This window comes from Callithrix jacchus, chromosome 8, assembly GCF_049354715.1.
Source record: "Callithrix jacchus isolate 240 chromosome 8, calJac240_pri, whole genome shotgun sequence".
Classification (NCBI taxonomy): domain Eukaryota; kingdom Metazoa; phylum Chordata; class Mammalia; order Primates; family Cebidae; genus Callithrix; species Callithrix jacchus.
In genome coordinates this window covers 91,671,936-91,698,996 of record NC_133509.1, presented here as the reverse complement: position 1 = coordinate 91,698,996, position 27,061 = coordinate 91,671,936, and the positions used below count along the sequence as shown (strand labels likewise).

General features: G+C 38.9%; 1 long non-coding RNA gene across 1 annotated transcript in view; it reads left to right on the top strand.

Annotated features, from left to right (window-relative positions):
- LOC118144953 (uncharacterized) overlaps nt 1-27,061 on the top strand; it is a 110,704-nt gene that overhangs the window by 24,020 nt on the left and 59,623 nt on the right. Inside the window, exon 2 of the long non-coding RNA XR_004729922.3 lies at nt 3,914-4,015. This is a non-coding gene — a long non-coding RNA (uncharacterized LOC118144953). The remainder of the gene's footprint in view (nt 1-3,913; nt 4,016-27,061) is intronic.

Below are 27,061 nucleotides of genomic sequence, written 5' to 3'. Positions count from 1 at the left end.
TGAGGTGGGACCCGCTGAGCCTGATCATTTGGCTCCCTGCCTCAGAGCCCTTTTTTTTTTTTTTTTAAGTTGAATGGTTGACTCTCTCCCAGGTGTTCCAGTCACCTGCTGAAAGGGCGCCGGGATCTGTGTGATTTCCCGTGCAGCGACCCACTGTGCTGGCTGGAACCACGGTGCTGCCTGGGAATCTCCTGGCCTGGCTTTCTGTTTAAGTCCCGTTTAATCAGATGAATGTGCTAATCTGCCTTCCGAAATCTCCAATTGCTGGTTTAACAGGGCAACCAAATCAGTGAATTTTGTATGGAATGCCGCTGCACTACAGCCCTGGCCCAAACAGCCGTGCCGGCCCAAACAGCTGCGCTGGTGGCCCATGCAGCTCCTACACCTGGGAATCTCCTGGTCTGTGGGCAATAAAGATCTGTCTGGAAATGCGGCATGCACTCACCATCTGCGGTTTCCCTGGGAGCTGCAATCCTGAGTTGGTCCTACAGCGACATCTTCCCAGTGCCTACTTTTCTTTAAATAATAAAGCTTCAGCTATTAAATAATCAGATTTTTTTTAGTGCCACATCTTCAATTACCTTTGTAATCTTTCATACAGTAATGACTGTTAAAGTTTTTTATTTCTTCTTGGGTTAATTTTGCCCATTTTGTAAGTAAGTCATTAATTTCTTCTAGGTTATCAAATTGCTGTCATGGAGTTTTACATGGTGTACTAATAATTGTTTTCATCTCTTTTGTTTTGTATTTGTTTTATTTGTAGCTCTGTTCTTCCCTTTCTTAATCTTGCATGTTTCTTCTATCTCTTTTCTCTATCCAGGCAAATCACAGTTTATGTATTTTATTGCTGTTTTCCTAGCATCAGTATTTGGCTTTTATCTTCCATTTTGGTGTTTTCTATTCTATAATTTTATCTTTTGTGTTTGGTAATTCCTACTATACTACTTAGTTTATTTGGTTTATTTTATTTTTCTGTTACTGATTGTGTGTGTGTGTGTGTGTGTGAGAGAGAGAGTGTGTCTCACTGTGTCATCCAGGTGGGAGTGCAATGGCACGATCTTGTCTCACTGCAACCTCCGGCTCCCAGGTTTAAAAGACTCTATTGCCTCAGCCTCCTGAGTAGCTGGGGCTACAGGTGCCCACCAATATGGCTAGCTAATGTTTTCTGTATTTTTAGTAGAGACAGGGTTTTTCAATGTTGGCCAGGCTGGTCTCGAACTCCTGACTTCAGGTGATCTGCCTGCCTAGTCCTCCCAAAGTGCTGGTATTAGGCATGAGCCACTGTGCCTGGCCTCTTTTAGTAATTCTTAAGATGGGCGGCAGAGCGTGGTGGCTCATGCCTGTAATTCTAGCACTTTGGAAGGCTGAGGTGGATGGATTGCCTGAGCTCAGGAGTTCGAGACCAGCCTGGGGAATACTGTGAAACCCCATCTCTACTAAAAATACAAAACATTAGCCAGGTGTGGTGGTGTGCACCTGTAATCCCAGCTACACAGGAGACTGAGACAGGAGAATCACTTGAACCTGGGAGGCAGAGGTGGTAGTGAGCCAAGATCTCGCCATTGTATTCCAGAATGGGTGACAGAGTAAGACTCCATCTCAAAAATAAAAAAAATGAGGATATTCATTTGCTAGAGCTGCAATAAGAGATGGCTTAAACAACAGAAATTTCTTTTCCCAGAGTTATGGATGCTCAAGTCCAAGATCAAGGTCTCAGTAGGCTTCATTTCTTCTGAGGACTCTCCTCAGCTTCCAGATGGCTGCCTCTGTGCTGTGTCCTCACATGGTGTCATCCCTTGGTCTGTGTGTTATGTGTGTTCTAATCTCCTCTTATAAGAACACCAGTCATATTGGGTTAGGCCCTCGTCCGGAGCTCATTTTACCTTAATTACCTCTTTAAAGACCCTATTTCCAAATTCAGTCACTTTCTGAGGTTCTAAGGGTTAGGATTTCAACATGTGACTTTTTAAGGGAGACGCCATTCAGCCCATAACAATGGGTCTAAATTATTTTATTTTTTGTAAACATAAAGGAATTCAAGGCTATACATTTTTCTCTGACTATAAATAAAATTGTTTTAATATAAAATATTCATTGTGAATCATTTCCCTTTCCATGCTTTCTAGATAGCATATAATTTCAATTTTAAATTTCTCATTGATGCTGGGGTTATTTAAGAGAGTGTTTCTTAACTTCAAAATATTTTTAGTCAACATTTTATTACTTATTTCTAATTTTGTTGTGGTCTGTGAGTGTTCTATATTTTAATGTTTTTTAAGGGTTTTCTTTGTAGTCAAATATATATATATATGTATCATCAATATTGTACTATTTATAGTCCTACAAAAATTCAGTCTGTATGAGTAGGATAGAAATTACACATGATTTTATTAATCTACTTTATTGTTTATATTAATCAATTTCTCCATGTCCTTCCTTTTTGTGTAGTGAGTCTTTCTACTTCTGAAAGATATGTTTTTAAAATTACAACTATAATTTGATTAGGTTTTTGAATTTCTATAAGCTCTTTTTATGTATTCAGTTGCAAAGTTATTTGATGTGTATATGTTCATGGCTATCATATCTCTTCTATAAACTGTTTTTTAATTGTCTCTATTCTTGAAATGCTACCTGGTGCCAGCCTGTATGATGCTACAGTCTCCTAGTTTGTCTCCGTGTGTTTGGCTACTCCGTAAATAGATGTGCTCCTCTATATTCTAATCTTCTTCTCCTCCTGTAAGCACAAATAAATCTACATCTCTCATCCAGATCTCTCTTTGGAGCCGAAGACTTAGACAACTAATTTCCTCCTAGATTGTTATCCTGAATGCAGCACACTCAGCTCAAAAGCAAACTTCCCCTCCTTCACCCCAAACCTGCCTTTTCTCTCTTTAACAGTTTTTGTTTAGATTTTTTTTCTTATAAACAAAACATTGCTCAGTTTTGTTTTTCCACTAATCTGACATTACACAATCCAAGCAAACTGCCTAATGCAGTACCTGACAGGTTGTGAGGTCTCAGAAACGTTAGCTACTATTATCAATAGAATCCAGGTTTATATCCACTGTCAATTTCCACTTCATGCTGTCAGGAGGTGCTTTTTTGACACATTACCACAGTAGGGTTGGATCTTTGATCCTTTATGACAAACAATTAAATCTCAACTCACATACTGTGGGAGGAAATAAGTCTTGAACTGTGCTATAGTGGGAATCAAGGAATGGACGTGGTTTAGTGCTTCTTTCCAATGGTCTAATAATTCACTTCACTCTGTTTGTTGCATTCTTGAGTTCCAGTGACATGACCAATTTATAATAGTTTTTGAATGAATCAAATAAAGCCGTAATGAATAGCCTAGATTTTTGTTTCTTCTTTGAATCCTAGTTGATGGCAGAGAGCATGCTTACTTACCGGCTGGGTGGTAGATTTGACCACGGTTTAAGAATCAGCTCCAGGAATTTGATTTTGCAGAAACCTGGATATATTAAGACAAATTCTTCTGTTCACTGGTTTTTCATGTCCTTTAGGAGAAACCTCCACCTGGAAACCATTCGAACACCCACCAAGGCACTTAAGTGAAAACACTAGCATAGAGTACATGGCCCAATTAAAATAGGGACTGATAGAAACTGGTAACATAAAGACATACATCTTTCATTATGTAAGTCCTCACCTCTCACCTCTCACCCTTACCACCAATCACACACGTAGCTACGACCACTGACACAGCCTTTCCAATGTGGAACAAACCTTGTGTCTGAGCAGAAACTGCTTTTTAAAATCAACTAACGATCAACAAATCTGGTCATTGATTTGTTGGAAGACACAATGGAAGCCTGGAAGAATCCTTCTCCCTTTTCTCCTGTTTTCTGCTTCTGTCTCATAACGCTTTTCCGTTTTGTCACCCTCACAGCCCCACTGATCTTGGATGCCAATAGCTCTTCATTTGTTCACATAGAAGAAAATTAGAAGGAGGAGGAGGAGAGAAGAAAGCTCTGTCATCAAGTATTCCCAGGTTGGTCAGCTTTCTATTTAAATTTCAGAAGTAGTTTAGTTTATGCTCTGAAAAACATAAGCAATTATTCACCTTCCTCTTACATATTCGTGTGTCTCGCTGTGACTTTCCATGGAGGGCAATAAAAAGGAATCGCTGTTTTTACCCTTTGCCTTAATACAGTTTACCTCACACTAAAAAGAAAACCAGAAGCCTTATTTGTGATTTTGGATTAGGGGGTTCCATTTTTGTGTCAAAAATGAAGGATCCTGATTCTTATGGAAATCTCATAATTAAGTCCTTTCAAGATGAGACTACACTGAAGATGAAATTGTGTTGGGCATCAGTATCTTCTCTGCTTGTTTATGTATTACTCCTCACCCTCCCAGTATTTACTAGTTTATGGTAGAAAGATGGGAACTTTATTTGAAGGGAATGTGGTTTTTGTTTCCATGATGTCTATCTTTTGTGTGTGTGGGAAAGGATTTGAATAAGTTTTTGTTTAAATTTTGGTAGATTTTTATCTATACAACTTTAAATAAAATTCTGTTTTGTAAGCTAAAAAAAAAAAAGAAGCAGCAGCAGCAACCTAGTCTAGATTATGTGTTTTTTTTCCTCTGAAAAAGAAGAATGACAGCTTCTACCTAAGTACCCAAAATTAAATACATAAGCTTTCTACATGGAAACCTAAATAGCTTATTGAATTAAAAAAAAATTCTTAGACCTTCAAAGTAAAAACACTCTTTTCCCATTTCTGGAAAAGTAATGTTAGTAAAAATTATTTGGCCAGAGGCTCTCAGACTGTGCAATTTTAATGTCGTGAATAGAAAATTAAATACGATTTTCCACTGCAACTGACTTTGACAATGAATAAGACATGTCTCCAAATGTATTGAAGACTCCTCCATATATGTATTGAAGTTTTTATTTATCTGTTTCTTGTGCTGTTTTGACTAGTCCTTCTATTTTGAGAGAATTTTCATTTAAGAGAATATGTGAATATACTCTAGTTTTACATTTAGATTATATTTTAAAATATGTAAAATAGAATTTCTGAATTCAGAAGAGAGCATACCAGTAACCAGGCTGTTTTAAATGTATTTGCTTGATGATGCTATATAGTTCTTAAGATTTTTGGACAGCTTACGAAGCCAACATTAAGAAACAGGTGTGGGCGTGTCATAGTCTGGACTGGGCTGTGAACCGTTAGGGATATCTATTGTCTGACATACTAAGAAATGCATTGCTACTAGTATTACATTTAAATGAGCAAAAAACATTGATTTTAGCAGGGCTTAGATTAGAGTTCTGGAAACTTTTCTGTAGAGTGAAATAATACCTATTTTAGGCTTTGCAGGCCATATGAACTCTGTGACACCTGCTCTACTCTGCCATTGTAGTGCAAAAGGAGCCATAGATGATATATAAATCAAAGAGCATGGCTGTGTTTCAATAAAACTTTATTAGCTGGGTGGGGTGGCACACAGCTAAAGTCCCATCTGCTTGGAAGGTGGAGTTGAAAGGATGACTTGAGCCCAGGTACTTGAGGTTACAGTGAGCATTTTCGCTCCACTGCCCTCCAGCATGGGTGACAGAGTGGAACCCTGTCTCTAAAAAACTAAATAAAATTCACAAGATCATTAAAGTCTCTCTTCTCCCTGCCATCATGTCTAAGTCAGAGTCTCAAACAGCTGAGGAAGCTCTTCATTGGAGGGTTAAGCTTTGAAACAACTGATGAGAGCCTTAGGAGCCATTTTGAGCAATGGGGAACGCTCACGGACTGAGTGGTAATGAGACATTCAAACACTAAGTGCTCCAGGGGCTTTGGGTTCATCACATATGCAACTGTGGAGGAGGTGGATGCAGCCATGAATGCAAGGCCACACAAGGTGGATGGAAGAGTTGTGGAACCAAAGAGATCTGCCTCAAGAGGAGATTCTCAAAGACCAGGTGCCCACTTAACTATGAAAAAGAAATTTGTTGATGGCATTAAAGAAGACACTGAAGAACATCACCTAATGTTATTTTGAACAGTATGGAGAAATTGAAGTGATTGAAATCAGGACTGACAGAGGCAGTGGCAAGAAAAGGGGCTTTGCCTTTGTAACCTTTGATGACCATGACTCCGTGGATAAGATTGTCATTCAGAAATACCACACTGTGAATGGCCACAACTGTGAAGTTAGAAAAGCCCTGTAAAGCAAGAGCTGGCTAGTGCTTCATTCAGCCAGAGGTCGAAGTGGTTCTGGAAACTTCAGTGGTGGCCATGGAGGTGGTTTCGGTGGGAATGACAACTTTGGTTGTGGAGGAAACTTCAGTGGTCATGGTGGCCTTGTGGCAGCCATGGTGGTGATGGATATAATGTCAGTGGGGATGGCTATAATGAATTTGGTAATGATTGAAGCAATTTTGGAGGTGGTGGAAGCTACAGTGATTTTGGCAATTACAAGTCTTCAAATTTTGGAGCCATGAAGGGAGGAAACTTTGGAGGCAGAAGCTCTGGCCCCTGTGGTGGTGGAGGCCAATACTTTGCCCAACCACGAAACCAAGGTGGCTCTGGCAGTTCCGGTAGCAGCAGTAGCTGTGGCAGTGGCAGAAGATTTTAATTAGGAAACAAAGCTTAGCAGGAGAGGAGAGCCAGAGAAGTGACAGGGAAGCTACAGGTTATAACGGATTTGTGAACTCAGTCCAGCACGGTGGTAGCAGGGCCTAGCTGCTACAAAGAAGAAATGTTTTAGACAAATACTCCTGTGTATGGGCAAAAATCTCATGGATTGTATTTGTGACTAATTGTATGACAGGTTATTTTAGTTTCTGTTTTGTGGAAAGTGTAAAGCATTCTGACAAAGGGTTTTAAGCTAGATCTTTTTTTTTTTTGCACCCATGCCATTGATTGCTAGATGTAATAGTCTGATTGAGATGCTGATTAAGTGTCTTTTTTTTTTTTTTAATGTGCTGTGTAAAGTTAGTCTACTCTGAAGCCATCTTGGCAAATTTCCCCAACAGTGTGAAGTTAGAATTCCTTCAGGGTGATGCCAGGTTCTATTTGGAATTTATATACAACCTCCTTGGGTGGAGAAGCTACTGTCTTCAGAAACCTTGGTGTAGTTGAACTGATAGTTAGTTATTGTTGTAACCTGAAGTTCACCATTAAAAGGGATTACCCAAGCAAAATCATAGAATTATTGGTTATAAAAATGATTGTTGGCACATCCTATGCAATATATATATAAATTGAATAATGGTGCCAGAAAAAATTACAGATGGAAATTATGCTTGTGTATCATCCATTATCATGCATAATCAAGAAATGACTTAATTCTCTTGAATGAAATGAAAAAATATAAATCACTTGTTGCAACTGACTGAAGCCCAGCTCAAATGAGCTTAAGAAGAAAAGGAGGTGACTGGTGTATGGAACTGGAAGAACACAGCTGGATTTAGTAGTCCAGGTGAAGCGCCAAGGCCCTCACTCCCACTCTCTCCAACGCTCTCTTCTGATAGTTTCTCCTCTTTTTCCGTCAATCTCATATACTTCTGCTGAAAAAGACAGAACAGCCTGACTTGAAATGGCTAGAAATATGCTGATGACTAACCTGCACTGATATCCTTACAGTTTATGAAAATAAGGAAAGAAAAACCTCTTTATTAACATTCATATAGGCAATTTCATGCAAGATGGGCACAGCTAGTTTGTTAACCCCATGAACAATCACTGTGGCTGAGAATTGGACATGATGAAAATCATTATGATTCACAGCTCTATTAGGACCACATCGTGTAGCCAAAGAGTTCCCTAAAACAGTGGGACTCAAGCCTGAGAGCCGACAGTACCCTTTTAAACAGTAAACATTTTGTAATGCCCCCTTTTCTATACTGTGCCTGTAAGAGTTTGATCAGAAGAAAAGCAGAACCACCGGGATATATATATTCTTTCTCTCTCTCTCTCTCTCTCTCTCTCTCTCTCTCTCTCTCTCACACACACACACACACACACACACACACAGAGCACATGTGGAAAATTAGGGATTTATTGACCTTATAAACTGTGATATCTGGTGAGAGTTTATATAAGGCTGTTGTGTCTTTAGTGCTAGAACCTCAAGTCCACAGGGCAAGTAGCTGGGAAGTGAAGATGGATATGAAATAAGGGAAATAGGGATAAACCAGAATCTATGAGGCTGAGCTGGAAACATGAGGATGGACTAGACTCCACATTTGACTTTCACTACCTCTAACTTCCAGTTCAACCACACAGGCATCCTGCGGAAACTGGTACACTTTATCATGAAGCTAAACTTGCACCTGGCCCACGTATCAGGGAAGCTGAAAGGGGATGTTGCAGGAGCTGGAGCTGCTGTGGGCTTGCCAACTTGGCAAGTCAGCAGATTAGTGACCAAATATGTGAGATGCGAAAGCACTCCTTTCCCGGCTTCAATCTTCAGAGCATAAGAGAAACATAGCCATTTTTTCACTTCCATTGTTCACATTGTTCACAAAAGTCTTTTTTTTTAACTGATACTAATCTGGAATGTTGCAGAGAAGAGAATTTGGGGAAATTAGTTCTAGCTTAGCTAAACTGACTCAGTTCAAATCTATCACATATACAGTGCCAGTTACTATTTTATTCTCAACTCCAAACCCACCCTTCTTTACTTTGCTTTGTGGTACTAGATCTGGGACTCTGAAAACCACATTTCTGTGTTACTTGCTGGCTTGATGTTAGAGTCTGCCAATAACGGGCGCTAAAAAGAAATAGGAGGTTAAAACACGATGAAGGATGTTTCTCCTTGTTTCCTGCGGGCTTCCTGTCTACTTGAGGTCATCACCCAGGCTTGCTTCTTCACCTTGATAGTGACAGTTCCTTCCCAAATCAGTGATTGAATCCTACTTGCTGTTTTTCCCAACGCTTTATTCCGCTGCACTCAAAGATGCATGCACCAGCCAACCAGCATCATTTCTTCAGAGGTTCAGGCCTCAACCCCGCAGGCTCCTCCTCCCAATGCCGACACATCACTAGGCAGGCACTGCTTCTTTCTCAGAGGCTGAGTTTCATCTCCATAGGGCCCCACCTCTATGTTCCTAAGTTTTATTAATTCCAACCTCTTCTCTTTGTTTCCCCAGGCCTAGTAGTGGTAACTGCTGCCTAGAGTTGCAGTGTCTGTGAGAGAGTATATGCCTCCCTTTTTAGCTGTTTAGTTACTGAGTTGATAATTTTGCATAATTTACCATTCTTCATAGTAAATTCTTTCTGTCCAAATAAGTGGTATAGTTTTGTCTCCTGAGTGGACCCTGACTGATACATATCCTGAAATAAAACTCATAGATAATAAGATGTACTTATAAATATAATTTCTAAAGTAAAAGATCAATATAATCCCTAATAGAAAAAATGCAATAGAGTCATCTGTATTTTAAGACTTTAACATGTGACCAAGATGGAATAATGAGGATAGGAGTTGCTCTTGCACATGAAATGACTAAAAACAAAAGAAAACAAAAAATCTGCCCAGACAAAGTATACAAACTAATTGGATATAAAGACACTGGTCCCTTTCTGCAGATAAGGTAGGATAATAAAAAGAAAAACAAAACAAAGTATCAGGCAGCAGGTAACAAAAGACAAGGACAGGAAACAAAATAAATGAACTGAACCAGGTGCAGTGGCCACACCTGTAATCCCAAGATTTTAAGAGGCCAAAGTGAGACGACTGCTTGAGCCCGGAAATTCAAGAGCAGCCTGGGCAACACAGCGAGATCCCATCCTTACAAAAAATAATTAAAAATTAGCCAGGTGTGCACCTATTTTCCCTGTGACTTGGGAGGCTGAAGTGGGAACACCACCTGAGCCTAGAAGGTTGAGACTACGGTGAGCCATGAACACATCACTGCACTCCAGCATGGGCAACAGAGTGATACTCTGTCACACACACACTCATACACTCACTCACATGCAAAGTGATCCACATCTTGGCCTCAGCTTACTGCTTGGAGAGATATTTGGACTGTAGTTTAGGATGGGGGACCCAAGCAGAGCTCCACAGTTTCCTAAATTTGGGAGAAGGAGCTAAAAGTCTGGGGAGGCTAATGTGGCTAGAGTTCACAGGGCTGAGCACTGGAGAGGGGAGAACTTCAGAGAGAAGGAGGTCAGAAAATCTGTAGGTGGGCTCCCTCAAGCCTCCAGCTGAGAAAGGATCAGCACACGAATGTGAGGAAACTGCTTAAGGTTGAGGGAAGAACCACTCAAAGGGATTTTGGAGAACAATTCTCAGAGCTCACACAGGGCCTGGAATATATCCTATTCCCACCAGCCACAATGAAAAAAACCTTCACAGGACATTAGTATTCTGAAAGGTAGTAGGGAAAAATTAGCCCTACACTAAATCCTGCTCTGATCCCACCTACCAAAGCTTAAAAGCAAGACCTAAAAGGATCAAACTATTTCCAAATAAATTCGTTCCATCCCACATTGAAGCTCAAAAAACATTTATAAAAGTCAAAGATATCCAGCATCCAACAGGGTAAATTTCAGAATGTCAGGCATTTAATAAAAATTACCAGTCATGTAAAGAAGCAGAAAAATATATTAATAACTTATGGGTGGGAAGAAAAAGTAATTAATAGAAACTAACCCAGAAATGATACTAATGATGGAATTAACAGACAAGGACATTAACACAGCTATTAAAACTCTATTCCATGTGTTCATCTAACTACAAATAAGATTGACATTGACAAACCACAAAAAGGAATGACACATAGGATATTAAAAAGATTCGGGGGGACGATCCAAGATGGCCGATCGCTAACATCTCGGGATTGCAGCTCCCAGAGAAAGCTCAGACAACGACAGGAGGCCACACTTTCAGACAAATTTTGGTCACTCACGGAGCAGAAGATTCCCAGTGGAGGAGCTCCACGGGTCGCCAGTGTGACTCTTGTGGCCGGCGTAGCAGTTTCGCCGGCACCTCAGCATGGCAGCTCTTGGTGCAGAGTAAACGGGACTGGTTCCCCTTCTGACTGAGGTTTGGAGGAGCCACACGGGTCGCCAGCATGACTCTTGTGGCTGGCGCAGCGGTTGTGCCGGCACCTCGGTGCGGCAGCTCTTGGTGCAGAGTAAACGGGACTGGTTCCCCTTCTGACTGAGGTTTGGAGCTCCGGGAAGGCAGAGTAGCCTATTACAGACTCAAGAAGGAAGCCAGACTGGAGATTCCCGGGCAGAAATGCACCATCAGTCTTAACGCCGCTGTTTTGGCCAGCACAGTGGGTTGCTCATATTTCAGCCCTGGGAATTAACAACTTGGACGTCCACTCAGAGACCTAATTTGAAAGTTGGTAATTACTAAGACGACAGGTGGATAAATTTACAATCATGGGAAGAAACCAGCGTAAAAAGGCTGAGAAGACTCAAAATCAGAATGCCTCTCCCTAAAGAGGATCACAGTTCCTCATCAACAAGGGAACAAGACTTGATCGAGAATGAGCGCATCCCATTAACAGAATCAGGCTTCCAAAGATAAATAATAAGAAACTTCTGTGAGTTAAAAGAACATGTTGCAGCCCAATGTAAAGAAACTAAGAACTTTGAAAAAAGGTTTGATGAAATCCTATTGAGAATAGACAACTTAGAGAGGAATATAAGTGAATTAATGGAACTGAAGAATACAATGCAGGAACTCCGAGAAGTATGCACAGGTTTAAACACTCGAATTGTTCAAGCAGAAGAAAGGATATTAGAGGCTGAAGTCCAACTTTATGAAATAAAACGAGAAGACAAGATTAGAGAAAAAAGGATAAAAAGGAATGAGCAAAATCTCCAAGAAATGTGGGACTATGTGAAAAGACCAAATTTACGTTTGATAGGTGTACCTGAATGCGACGGAGAGAATGAATCCAAGCTGGAAAATATTCTTCAGAATATTATTCAGGAAAATTTTCCTAAACTAGCAAAGCAGGACAATATTCAACCCCAGGTAATACAGAGAACACCACAAAGATATTCCTCAAGAAGAGCAACCCCAAGGCACATAATCGTTAGATTCACCAGGGTTAAAACGAAGGAGAAATTACTAAGGGCAGCCAGAGAGAAAGGTCAGGTTAATTACAAAGGGAAGCCTATCAGACTTACAGCACATCTCTCAGCAGAAACTCTACAAGCCAGAAGAGAGTGGGGGCCAATATTCAACATCCTTAAAGAACAGAACTTTCAGCCCAGAATTTCATATCCAGCCAAACTAAGCTTCACAACTGAAGGAAAAATAAAATCTTTTATGAACAAGCAAGTACTCAGAGATTTTATTACCACCAGGCCTGCTTTACAAGAGCTTCTGAAAGAAGCATTACACATAGAAAGAAACAACCAGTATTAGCCTTTCTAAAAATATACCAAAAAGTAAAGAGCATCAACATAAAGAAGAATTTACATCAACGAATGGATAAAACAGCCAGTTAACATCAAATGGCAGTAATCCTAAATTTAAATTGACTAAATCCCCCAATCAAAAGATATAGCCAAAACCCAATGGCATGTTATATCCAGACCCATTTCACTTGCAAGGATACACAAAGACTCAAAACAAAGGGATGGAGAAAGATTTACCAACCAAATGGAGAGCAAAAATAAATAATAAATAAATAAAAAGCAGGAGTTGCAATTCTCATATCTGATAAAATAGATCTTAAAGCAACAAAGATATAGTGGTAAAAGGATCAATGCAACAAGAAGAGCTAATGATCCTAACACCCAGATACATAAGACCTATAAAGAGACTTAGATTCAACGAGACAGAAAATTAATAAGGATATCAAGGACTTGAACTCAGATCTGGAACAAGTAAACTTAATAAATATTTATAGAGCTCTCCACTTTAAATATACAAAATATACATTCTTGTCAATACCACATCACACCTACTCAGAGGTTTAAATGAAACATTGATTGGCCATTATTAATACCCATTTTTTTTAGAATAAAGCAACATTTCCCTTCTCTCTCCCTCTTTTTCTTCCTCTTTCTTCCTCTCCTTCACTCCTTTTTTTTCTTTCCTTCTCTCAAAAAGAGAAAAAAAAGAAATCAACTTGTAGACCTCTAGATCCAGGTTGGCAATGTCTCTCTCATTGCTCGATTTCCTTCCTTCCCTTCTCTCCCTCCCTCCCTCCCTTCCTCCTTTCCTCCCTTCCTGCCTTCCTCCCTTTCTCCCTTCCAAAAAAAAAAAAAATTCAAATCAAACTTCCAGAGATGAAAACTGCAATGTCTGAGGTGAAAAATACATTGGAGGTAGGGAGATTAATGAAAGATTGGACACTGCAGAAGAAAAGATTACTGAAAATGAAGTCATAGCAATAGAAACAATCTAAAGTGAAACAGAGGGAAAAAGACTGGTTAGAAAAAGAAAAGAAAGAAAGAACAGATTGGCATACCAGTGAAATATGGGCCAACTTAATAAATTTGAAAGGAGGGGCTGAGTGCAGTGGCTCATGCCTATAATCCCAACACTTTGGGAGGTCGAGGTGGGAGGATCGCTTGAGCCCAGGAGTTTGAGACCATCCTGAACAACCTAGTCCAAAGGACTTTGAAGAAAAATAAAGTTATAAGACTTACAAAAAAATAAATTGGGCCGGGCACGGTGGCTCAAGCCTGTAATCCCAGCACTTTGGGAGGCCGAGGCGGGTGGATCACGAGGTCAACAGATCGAGACCATCCTGGTCAACATGGTGAAACCCCATCTCTACTAAAATTACAAAAAATTAGCTGGGCACGGTGGCCAGCTGCTCGGGAGGCTGAGGCAGGAGAATTGCCTGAACCCAGTAGGCGGAGATTGCGGTGAGCCGAGATCACGCCATGCACTCCAGCCTGGGTAACAAGAGCGAAACTCCGTTTCAAAAAAATAAATAAATAAATAAATTGGCCAAGCATGGTGGCACATGCCTGTGGTTTGAGCTCCTGGGGAGGCTGAGATAGAAAGATCACTGAGGTTAGGAGGTTGAAATATGTTCTCTGATTATGATCAAATTAAACAGATATCAATAACAGAAAGATAACCGGAAAATTGGTGAATATTGAAAAATAATATAACATACTTCTAAATTAGCCATAGGTATAGAAATTAAATGAAGAACCAAGTGCATTGGCATGTGCCTGTAGTCCCAGCTACTTGGGAGGCTGTGGCAGGAAGGATCCCTTGAGTCCAGGAGTTTGAGGCTGGAGCATGCTATGCTCTACAAGCCACTGCACTCCAGCCTGAGCAACATAGCAAGACTCTGTCTCTAAAGTTAAAAACAAAAAAAAAAAAAAGAAATCAAATGGAAATTTACAAGATGTTTTGAAGTGAATGCAGATGAGAGCACAGTATGTCAACTTTGGTAACATGCAGCTGAGAGAGTACTTAACAATTTATAGTACTAAAAGTATTAAATCAGTGACTTTTCTTCCAGCTTAAGAAATTTTATAAAGAGGAAAGTTAAACCAAATAAGCATAAGAAAGGGAATCATAAAGATAAGAAGGAAAATCAGTGAAATTGAAAACAGAAAAACAATAGAGAAAAATCAATGAAAGTAAAAGTTAGTTTTTTGAGAAAATCAGTAAAATCGATGTCTCTAGCCCAACTGATTGTGAGGAGGGGAGAGGTGAGGAGAGAAGACACAAATTATTGATATCAGGAATGAGAAAAGTGACATCTCTAGAGATTTTGCTGGTATTAGAAAGATAGCAGAGGTTTTACTATAAAGACTTTATGTCCAAAAATTCTAAAATGAACAAATCCCTTGAAAGATACAAACGATTTCTATTAAAAAATTGAATTTGCAGTTAATTTTTTTCACTGAAAAACCTCCAGGCCCAGATGGTTTCACTGATGAATTTAATTAACATTTAAGAGAGAAAAAATATTGACTTTATATAAACTCTTTCTGAAAATTGAAGAAAAATATTTCCCAATTCATTCCAAGAGGCCGGCATTATACCGATATCAAAACCAAAGATATCATAAGAAAAGAAACTGTAGATCAATATTCTTATGGACATAAATGCAACAATTTTAATAGAAGGTTAGCAAATCAAGCAGTACATAAAAAAGGACAACATATCATGACCAAAGGGAGTTCATTCTAGAAATGCAAGGTTGCTTTGACATTCAAAGATCAATCGATATCTTATCATACTAACAAGCTAAAAAAGAAAAACCATATGATCATCTCAGATGATACAGAAAAAGTGACAAAAATCTAACATCCATTGCTGATTAAAAAAGAAAAACACAAAACTCTTAGCAAACTAGAAATAGAAAGAAGCTTCCTCAACCTAATAAAAAACATCTATGAAAAATCTACAGCTAACATCACACTTAGTGAAAGCGTTATAAATGCTTTTCACATAAGATCAGGAGTTAACAGAGATGCCCGCTCTTACCACCTCTATTTAATATGGTATTAGAGGTTCTAACCAGTGCAATAGGAAAAGAGAAGAAAAAGAAAAAAAGAAAAGGCAGCAAGATTAGAAAAGAAACTGTAAACTTCTGTTTATTCATAAATCATCTATGTGGAGCACGTGATGAAATCCACAAAAAGTTACTACAATTAAGAGGGAAGTTTAGCAAGGTTAGAAGATAAAAGAATAGAATATTTTAAAACATCAAAAAGTAAATATGATAAATCTGACAAAAGACAGGCAAGACCCATACACTGAAATTTTTAAAATATTACAGAGAGATATGAAAGAAGATGTAAATAGAGACACCATGTTCGCAGCTCAGAGACACAAAATTGTTAAGATGTAAATTTGTCTCAAACTGATCTATGGATTCAACTCACTTTCAATCAAAATCCCCCACATAATTCTTGTTTCAGAAATTGACGTGCTAATTCTGAAATTCCTAGTACCTAAAATCGTCCAAAGAACTTTGAAAAGGAACAAAGTTGGAAGACTTACATTATTTCAAGTCTTTAATTTTAAGGCTATGGTAATCAAGACAGTGTGAAAGCAACATAAAAATGACACAGAATAGAGAATTTAGAAATAGAACCAAGTGATCTGAAAGGTCCAAATGCAATTGTGAAGAAAGGATAGTCTTTTAAACATGGTGTGAAAATTGGATATCCACATACACACAAAACAAAGATCCATACCTTGCCCCATGTATTATATAAAACATAACTTAAGATGGATCATAGACCTAAATGTAAAACTACAAAACCTTTAGAAGGAAACAAGGGAGAAAATTTTTGTGATATTAGCTAGGCACAAAGATTTCTTAGATGTGACATTGAAAGCACAATCCAAAAAAGAATACTACAACAAATTTAACTTCAAGCTTGAAAACTTCTGTTCTTTGAAAGACATTCTGAAAAGAATATCTTAAGTACTGGGCCAGGCACAGTGGCTTATACCTGTAATCCCAGCACTTTGGGAGGCTGAGGTGGGCAGATCACTTGAGGTCAGGAATTCAAGACCAGCTTGGCCAACATAGTAAAAACCCTGTTTCTACTAAAAACACAAAAGTTAGCTGGGCATGGCGGTGCACACCTATAATTCCAGCTACTTGGGAGGCTGAACAGAAGAATAGCTTGAACCTGGAAGGCAGAGGTTGCAGTGAGCCAAGATAGGTCCCCTGCACTCCAGTCTGAAGACAGAGCAAAAAATAAAATAAATAAAATAAAATAAAAGAAAGAAAGAAAAATAAGCTAACTACTTTGAGAAAGCATTTGCAAATTATACATATGATAAAGGTCTTACAGCTGGAATATAAGAATTTTCCAAATTGAATCATAGGAAAACAAACTGTTTAAAGATGAGCAAATGAGTTTAATAGTCACTTCACTAAATGACATAAAGATAGCAAATTATCACATGGAAAAGGAAATGAAAGTTAAAACCATAATGAGATACCACCATGCACCTATTAAAATGTGGTCAGAGAGATAAGACAATGGAAGACCGGTCAGAGAGATGCAGTACTGGTGGTTTGAAGATAGGGGGCAGAGGCCATGACCCAAGTGATGCAGGCATCCTCTAAAAGAAGGAAATGAGCCAGATGAGGTGGCTTACGCCTGTAATCCCAGCACTTTGGGAGGCTGAGGTGGAAGGATCATTTGAGGTCAGGAGTTCGAGACCAGCCTGACCAATATGATGAAACACTGTCTCTACTAAAAATACAAAAATTAGCCAGGTGTGGTGGCACATACCTGTAATCCCAGCTACTTGGGAGGCTGAGACAGAAGAATTGTTTGAACCCAGGAAGTGGAGGTTAGAGTAAGCCGAGATTGTGCCATTTCACTCCAGCCTGGGCAACAAGAGCGAAACTAAGTCTCAAAAAAAAAAAGAAGAAAATACTTCTCTTTCAGAACCTTCAGAAGGAACACAGCTTTGATTTTAGCCCAATGAGATTTGTATCAGACTTTTGACCTTCAGAATTACAATATAATAAATTTATGTAGTTTTAAGCTATGCAGGTTGTGGCAATTTGTTGCACCAGCAATAGAAAACTAATACGGCAAGAATCCTTAAACATACAAATAAATTGTTCATGTGTGGTTCAACTTAAAGTTGGATTAATTTTTCAAAATCCCATTAGAAAGTGGAGTGACTCTAGTTTTTTTGCTGTTCAATATGGTAGCCACTAGCCACATGTGGTAGCCAAATGTGGCTATTGTGACTGAGGAACTGAATTTTTAGTTTTTTTTTTAAACAGGGTGTTGACCAGAGTTCAGTGGCACAATCATGGCTCACTGCAGGCTTGACCTCTCACCTCACTCTCCCCAGTAGCTGGGACCACAGGTACAGCTAGGTTTTATTTATATACTTATTTATTATTTATTTATTTACTTATTTTTGAGACAGAATCTTGCTCTATCGCCAGGCTGGACAGAGCAGTGGTGCGACTTGGCTCACTGCAATCTAAAGCTCCCGGGTTCAAGCAATTTTCCTGCCTCAGCCTCCTGAGTAGCTGGGACTACAGGTGTGCATGATCATGCCCGGCTAATTTGTATATTTTTAGTAGAGATGGGGTTTCACCATGTAGGCCTGAATGGTCTTGATCTCTTGACCTTATGATCTACCTGCCTTGGCCTCCCAAAGTGCTGGGATTACAGGCGTGAGCCACTGCGCCAGGCCTATTTTATTTTTCTATCTTGTAGATATGGAGTCTCCCTTGTTGCCCAGGCTTGTTTCAAACACCAAGGCTCAAGCAGTCCTCCTGCCTTGGCCTCCCAAAGTGCTAGGATTACAGATGTAAGTCCCTGTGCCTGGCCTGGATTTTTAGTTTCATTTAATTTTAATTTACATTCAAAATTTTAAACTAATGCTCAATTCAGTTACTGGAAAATTATAAAATAGTTTCAGAACAACTTGGGTTTGTGAATGTGCTTTTTTCCCCTGTAAATTTTATGAAATCTAAATGTAGATTAACTATTTCCAATCAAGGGTGAGTGTCCAAATTGAGATGTGTCAGAAGTATAAAAAGAATGTAAACTATCAAACATTTTTATATTGATTATATGTTAAAATAAAAATCTTTTGGATATATTAGGTTAAATAAAATATACTGTTAAAATTGCTGTCACCTGTTTCTTTTCTTCTTTCTTTCTTTCTTCCTTCCTCTTCCTTCCTCCCTCCCTCCCTCCCTCTCTCTCTCTCTTTCTTTCTTTCTCTTTCTTCTTTCTCTCTCTCTCTCTTTCTTCCTTCCTTCCTTCCTTCCTTCCTTCCTTCCTTCCTTCCTTCCTTCCTTCCTTTCTTCCTTTCTTTCTTTCTTTCTTTCTTTCTTTCTTTCTTTCTTTCTTTCTTTCTTTCTTTCTTTCTTTCTTTCTCAGTACATTCCTCTGTTATCCATCCAGTATGATCACAGCTCACTGTGGCCTCAACTTTCTGAGCAAAAGCAATCCTTTCACCTCAGCTTTCCAAGTTGATATTATTTCACTCTGTGTCCCCACCCAAATCTCAAGTCTCATCTTGATTTGTAATCCTCATAATCTCCATGTATCGAGGGAGGGACCTAGTGAGAGGTGATTGGATCATGGGGGTAGTTTCAACCATGCTATTCTTATTACAGTGAGTTATCATGAGATCTGGAGGTTTTATAAGGGGCACCTCCCCTTTCACTCATTCTCTCTGTCTCGCCTGCTGCCTTGTGAAGAAGGTGGCTTTGGTTCTCTCTCTCCTTCCACCATGACTGTAAGCTTTCTGAGGCCTCCCCAGCCATGTGGAACTGTGAGTCAATTAAACCTCTTTCTTTTGTATATTACCCAGTCTCAGGTATGTCTTTATAACAGTGTAAAAATGAACTAATTTACAAGTAGATGGTGCCACAGGTGCTTGCAATCATGCCTCACTAATTTTTATTGTTGTTGTTGGAGAGAAGGGGTTTCACCTTTTGTCCAGGATAGTCTCAAACTCCTGAGTTCAAGTGATCTGCCTGCCTTGGCCTCCCAAACTGTCAGGTTTACAGGCATGGACCACTGTGACTGGCCTTCTTTCTTTTTACTTTTTAAAATGTAGCTATTAGAAAATTTAAATTATGTATTTAGCTCACATATTTCTATTGGACTGTGCAGTTCTAGATTTTTTTCTACATTTTTATCATGTTTTACATGAGGATGAGAATCCAAGGGCAGGCAGAAGAACTGCCAGAAGACAGACAGGAAGAAAGGGACATCTTTTATCTTCATTTTTAAATATACCTCAAGGTCACAGTACTTGAGTCTGATTTTCAAGAATAAATTACATTTTAACATATTTCAGAGGACCATCCAAATTTTTCTTTTGCACAGTAATTTAAGTCTATTCCATATTGTTTACCATATCTGAGCCATTGGCTAAAATTCCCTTAAATATTTTTTATTAAATAGATTCATTTCTGCAATAGGATTTGACTGTATAGGCCTTCGGTAAAATAGTTTTTTTTTTTTGGTTCAACATTTTTAAAAGTATAACCTGGTTTGTTAACAAAGAAAAGAAAACAATGATGAAGCGTTTGGTTCTATTTAAGACCAAAATGTTACAGTGAACTTTTAACATCATAAATACCAAGGCATAAATGACAGAAGACTGTCATCTGGTAGGATTCACTAACATTCATTTGACTAGAAAAATGAATTTAAAGTTTTAAGTTGAATTTCAACAGTTTTTGGGCATAGAAATAAGTGATGGCAAAAGTTGTCAACATAGACCATTAAATGGTAATGCTATGCATACAAGAATCATTTGACTCTGAAAATGGGGTGATAGCTAGAGCTTAGCCAGAAAGGACTGCATTTTGCCCTGGAATCTGGAACTGAGATCAAGCCTTTTGGGCCTGAATAAGAAACCAATAGGACTGAGCTGGATTCCCTCTTTAAGAAATACTGTTTTTGTTCGTCCACATCTTGTTCTATCAGCAGCTGCTCTGCCACCATCTCATGTGATTCTGGTGGCAGCGCCAGAATCACTAAATTTGAATTTAAATAATGAAATATTGTAGAAATAAGTAAGGCAACTTTATCTGGTGGCCTTGTCAATCAAAGTGTCCTACCTCTTCTTGCTTCGTAGGTGATAGGTGTGCACGTGACCCAGGCTTGGCATGTGACCCTAGTCCCTTGTTCAAAGTATCTGTCTCAGTTAGAACCAACGCAAGCCTTTCCATACAATTCAATCTAGGAAAGAGATGGTCACTTTTTCCATTGGATTGCAAGCCACAAGGATGCGAGCCTTCCGTAGGTAGCAGCCATCTTCCTGCCATTGGCAGAGAGCCTTCCTGTGGTTGGAGACGAGCAGACTAAGTGCAAAGAGCCAGGAGATGAAGGCAAGTGAAAGTGCTCTGACACTTTCTTCTCTTTGGAGGTGTTCTTGGTGTTTTGTACCAAAGTTTCATAGTGATAAAGTGCTCTACTTCTACTAGTATTAAATGATCCAGACGGCAAGTTCTTACTCTACAATACACATTAAGCCAGGATCTTAGCCATATTGCCACTGTAAACATTCATTTTCTTATCTCTTTGGTGTTATTTCTCTAGGGTTCTACTGGGCAGAATGATGATGGTCAGGTGTGCATTTATACATTGATAGTATAATCGATGGTGTTGTTGCCATTAATACTTAAGAGAGAGATTGTTTCCTGTCCTCTAAAGAGCTCTTACAAGAATGCAGTATAAAAGCATATTTTTTATTACCTACTCCAACTCTATTACCATTCCATTCATTTTCTAAGACTGTCCTGTCATTAGGCAGTAATTGCAAACATTAATTTGTGGGCCTCTATTTCTAGGATCCCAAAGGTATGATGCTATTAATACTGTCCTCAGAGAAAGCAGTGGCCCCCTTGCTCCAAGTTAAATTCTGGAATTTATTTATTTATTTATTGATTTATTGACTTTTGAGAATTGGACAGGCGTGGTGGCTCACGCCTATAATCCCAGGACTTTGGAAGGCCAAGGAAGGCAGATCACCTGAGGTCGGGAGTTCAAGTCCAGCCTGACCAACATGGAGAAACCCTGTCTCTACTAAAAAATTACAAAATTAGCTGGGCATGGTGGTGCATGCCTGTAATCCTAGCTACTTGGGAGGCTAAGGCAGGAGAATCGCTTGAACCTGGGAGGCGGAGGTTGTGGTGAGCTGAGATCGTGCCATTGCACTCCAGCCTGAGTAATTAGCATGAAACTCTGTCTCAAAAATAAATAAATAAATAAATAAATAAATAAATAAATAAATAAATAAATAAATAAATTCCAGAATCTCAGGAGTGCAGTGCAGAAGGAAAAGGTTTGAGGGCAGGAGGACTGGATGCTTAATCCACAGAGCCCAGTGCAAACATTAAAACAATTTTTTTTAAATTATATATGGGTCCCCTTCTGCAAAGATGCTTGAGAATTTCAAGATGAAAATAGCAGAGCATTAAATGAGCATGAGGCTCCTCAAAGTGCAAGGTCCATGAGGCCAGCCATGCCTGAGGGTCATATTTAATTTTTTAATGCCTTGATTTCCTCATCTGTAGAATGGGAGGTGAAACTGACTCTTCAGTGTAAGTATTAAATGAGTTACTTGTGACATTTGCGAGCTCCAGCCACATTGTGGCTTTTCCATAAATAAAGTAACCACCATCTTACTCTAGTATATTAATATATGGTAGCCAGGAGTGAATTCTCTGTGGCCAGCTGAATGTGGACTCAGAACACTTTCTCAGGCCAATTACCCAATGTCTCTAATCCTCAGATTCCTCACCTATAAATAAGAGATACTCGATGCATCTACTCCTGAAAGATTATTTTGAGGATTAGGTGGAATAATTCACTTAAAGCATTTAGCACAATTCTGGAAACACAGTGACCATTAAATGTTCACTATTATGGCTATGTACCAGGCCCAGTCCTAAACGTTCTGCATGTACTATCTAATTTCATCCTTATAACAACCTAGAAACTTAGAGATCATGACCCTCAGTAAACTGAAGCTGGAGAGGTATCTTTCCACGCTGTTACTATGTAGTGGGACTGAAATTGAGATCCTGGGTGTCTCTGATTCTAAAATCCATGCTCTCAACTCCAATGCCTACTGTCTTTAACTGTTTAGTCTTCCTTCTTCCCATGCATTCTCAATCCCTTAATGTCTATTCACTTTCCTGTACCTGCCCATGATGAGAGATGTAGCACATAGATGGAGATTTTTAAGAGTTAATGTATTTGGCCATTGTAAGTGTCTTTGCTATGCATCAGTGTGTCTGAGTGTCTGCCTGTCTGTCTCACCAAAAGCAAAGGAGAGGTGCTGGCCACAAAAGTAATAACACATTTAATGAGAAGTGAACACTTGAAGACTGGTTTGAGAGTTGGAGATATTTACCAAACTTCAGCCAGAGCTGGGTTTCTTTACCCTTAATTATATGTTCTTCATTTGGGTGTATCTGAAACAATACTATGAAAGGCCTTTTACATTTTTTCCCCACTGGGCAATTATCGTTTTTCCTTTGAATAGATGCTGCTAATTTCTTATGTAAGACTGAGGTGACACTAGTTACACCCCTATGTATAGCCTCAATACAAGCAGTTAAAATTGCAGCAAAGCTGGGATCAGTCTAGTCTCTACTTGTCCACCCTTTGTTTTCTAACTAGCAGGGCGGTTGCTGTTTTACTTTGCTTTAGTGCTGGTGCTGAATTTCAGCCTTAGGTTCAGCGCCTGCAGAAGGTAGGAACTGGTGAAGAAGATGCTTTCACCTTTACTTTGCCATCTGTGGAGCACTGAAAGTATTTCTATGGCCCTGAACTAACCCTAAGGCCACTTTGTAATGTCCGGCTGGTGAGTATTTTCTAGGGTTTTTTCTAGATCGGGAAGCTTTTCTTGCTCTAAAGAAGGAAGATAACAGCACACAGCAGAGTTAAAATAAATCTGCCTTTACTTTATTTTTATTTATTTATTTATTTTGCGATGGAGTCTCGCTCTGTAGTCCAGGCTGGAGTGCAGTGGCGCAAAGGTTGGCTCACTGCAACCTTTGCCTCCTGGGTTCAAGCGATTCTCCTACCTTAGCCTCCCATGTAGCTGGGATTATAGATGCACGCCACCACACCCACCTAATTTTTGTATTTTTAGTAGAGATGAGGTTTTGCCGTGTTGGCCAGTCTGGTCTTGAACTCCTGACCTCAGGTGATCTGCCCGCCTCAGCCCCCCAAAGTGCTGGGATTATAAGTATGAGTCACAGCACCCAGCCCTGCCTTTATATTTTAACTTAATTAAATAGCAGATCCTTTTATTAAATGCCTGCTGTAAGCATAGCACTGTACTAAGATTAGAAAGAAGGCCATATCTAAATTTACAATTTCTAAATTAAACAGAATGATAAAATTAGCAAAATTACCTTTCTTCATTTCACTCCCTTTAATTTCAGTGATTCTGGCTCCCTTTCTTTCTTAAACAGCTTTCCTTCCTCCTAATATCCCCCAAAGAATGCATTCTGAGAGGTGTCAATAGGTGATTTGTGTTCAACAGGCACAGTCTAAGTTTAGAAAATGCGACATTAATAATAAAAGCAGCTAACATTTTAAGTGCTTCTTTGAGCTGCTCAGGGGCCACGTGTTTTATTTTATTTAAAATAAAACAATTCACCTTAGTAAATTATCCCAATACCCCCTATGATGGAGGGGCTACTATAATCTTCATTTTGTCTAAGTCACACAACTGTCGGGGGACAGAGTCACAGTTCTAAGCCAGACAGTGTCCTTAACGACTGTGCCACATTCACCTGCCCCAAAACTAGCAGAAGTACCATTTCTTTACCATGAGACTTCTCTGAGCTTTTAGTATGCCGCAGGGCCCTGGGACTCTCAAGATAATAATATAAAATACTGGGGCTCCTTACTCATTTGTCTCCCTCCCTTATTTTTCCATGGAAGATCTTGAGAGATTCCAATTCTGCAGAACACATTTTGGGAAACACTGGCCTACATATTTGTATTTCAGTAAGCGACTCGGAAGATCAAAATGACTTCAGGAATAATCCTAATAATATTTCAGAGACCCACAAGATAAGGAAGAGAGAAGTGTGGCCTTGAGGCCTTCCCATGCCCCCCAAATCGCTATGCGCAATCCTTCTTCTTGCTTATAAAACCGGTAGGCTTTTAGAACTTTATTTTTCTGTTGTTAAGGGAAATAAACATACCAGGGTTACTCTAAGGATGAGTGAAACTGTATGGTAGAAAACACTTAGAAAGGTTGAAAATAGAAAAATAGTCACAGTCATGAATTTCAGCCCATTTGCCGAGTTCTCACTGTGCGTCTGTCGTTGTGTTCTTCTGGTCGGTCTACAGAGCTGAATAAGACACAGAGCCTGCTCTCAAGCACTGAAATGTATGCTGTTTTCAAAGCTCTATTGTTTGCAGGTAATATAAACCCACTCAAGCTAGTACAAATAAAAGGCAGTTTATTACAGATCCAGTTCCTGCAGACTCTGAGGATAGAAAATCAAGCTGAACGTGGTATTGTAGTGACTGGAAAGTCTCAGGAATGAAGTCTATTCTCTTAGGGCTGCAAATCTCTTGCCTTTACTTTTCTCCAGCATCTTCTCTGTTTGCCTGCTTTTGAATATTGACTGACTAGCTGTGTGTTAGTTTGTTCTCATGCTGCTAATAAAGACATACCCGAAATTGGGTAGTTTATAAAGGAAAGAGATTTAAAGGACTCACAGTTCCACATGGCTGGGGAGGTCTCACAATCATGGTGGAAGATGAAGCAACAGCAAAGGGATGTCTTACACAGTGGCAAACAAGAGAGCATGTGCAGGGGAACTCCCTTTATAAAACCATCAGATCTCGAGAGACTTATTTACTGTCATGAGAACAGCACAGGAAAGACCCATCCCCATGATTCAATTACCTCCCACTGGGTTTCTCCCATGACATGTGGGAATTATGGGAGCTACAATTCAAGATGAGATTTGGGTGGGGACACAGCCAAACCATATCACGCAGTGTCTACTCATCTCACAGTGGGCAAAACGTGGCACCACTCCTGTGACCAGTGGCCTTCCAGTTCTAGCAATTGCTCTGTTTGTTTCTTAGTTCAAATTCACAAGATAAATAATTTGGCTGAGTCCCATTGGTCAGACGTCAGACTCTGATCAACAGCTGTGGCCATGGGATGGGTTAATATAATTTATGGCTTCTGAGTAGGGGCCATGCCAGGAAGGGCAATAATAGATATGTCTAGTATAAGTATTTACAGAAACAACGCAATAAGACTGAAGATTATTGGACAATAAGTCTGCTTTTTTTTATTTGATTACATTTTTATGGATCTTCATAGGAAATAGCATTTCAGTGCATCTAGCAGTATATCAGGAATAAGGTTTTTCTTTTCAATGAAAGACAAGACTTCATAGAATTAGCAATAACTTAGGCAGTCTGGCTCCAAAGCACACAATCTTTTTGCATCTTGTTTCAATTGGAAAGTCAGTTCTTTATTTTTCTTAAAGTTTTTATCAACATCCTAGATATCTGAGGAAATCCACCAGAATCCATCCTAGAAAATAGCCAAGAGTTGAGATAAGTAAAAAAAAAAAAAAAAAAGTGGGGAGGTGGTGTAGATAAGGATGTTTTTCTCATGGAGTTTAGATGTTAATGGGGAAGACAGACCATAAGCAAATAAACAAGTGAATATGTAGGACATTGGGTAATGATGAGGGCTATAAAGAAAACTTAAATAAGGCAAGAAACTAAGATTGATGGACAGTATTATATTAGATAGAGTGGTCAGGAAGGCCACTGCATTAACATTTCAGCAGAGGCCTTAGTAACACATCCTGGTCATAGTTTATTCCTATAAACAGTTCCTTTAAAAGACCATGTCTTTTATATTTCATAACAGACTTGATCCCTTGTGGGTTTCATTATAAATATATAGAGCTAATAAATAAGCACACTGCTATACAGCTATCATGTCCCTACTGACGTGAACAAGGACATTGCAAAAAAAGAGCAGGGGGAATACAAGATCAGTATCCCTCCTAAACACATGGCAAAAATTCTGAACAAAATTTTAAGAAATCATATTCAACAATGTATTTTTAAAATGAACATATTATGACCAAAGAAGGTTTATCCTAGAAATAGAAGGGATGTATTTAATCACCATTAAAGGGGAAAACCATATAATAATTTCCATAGTCATAAAAATCTTTTTACATAATTCAACATCAATTTATAATTTTAAATAACTGTCAGCAAATTAGGAAAAGGGAAATTCTTTAATTTGACAAAGGGCATATATAGGAAACCTACAGCTAATATACTTAATGATAAGAAATTGAATGTTTTCCCTTTGGGATTGGGAACGTTGTACAGATGTTTGCTCTCACTACTTCTGTTTAACATTTTACTGGGGGCTCTAACCATTACAATAAGGCAAGATAAATAAATAAAAGTCATAAATATTACATAGGAAATATTAAAATTCCTTATTTGCTAAAGACATGATTATTTATATAGAAAATTCTAAGGAATCTACAATACAACAATGAGAATTAATAATTAAATTTAGTAAGATCATAAAATTCGAGGTTAATATAATAAAATCAATTATATATTTATATACAAGTCATAAGCAACTGGAAATTAAAGGA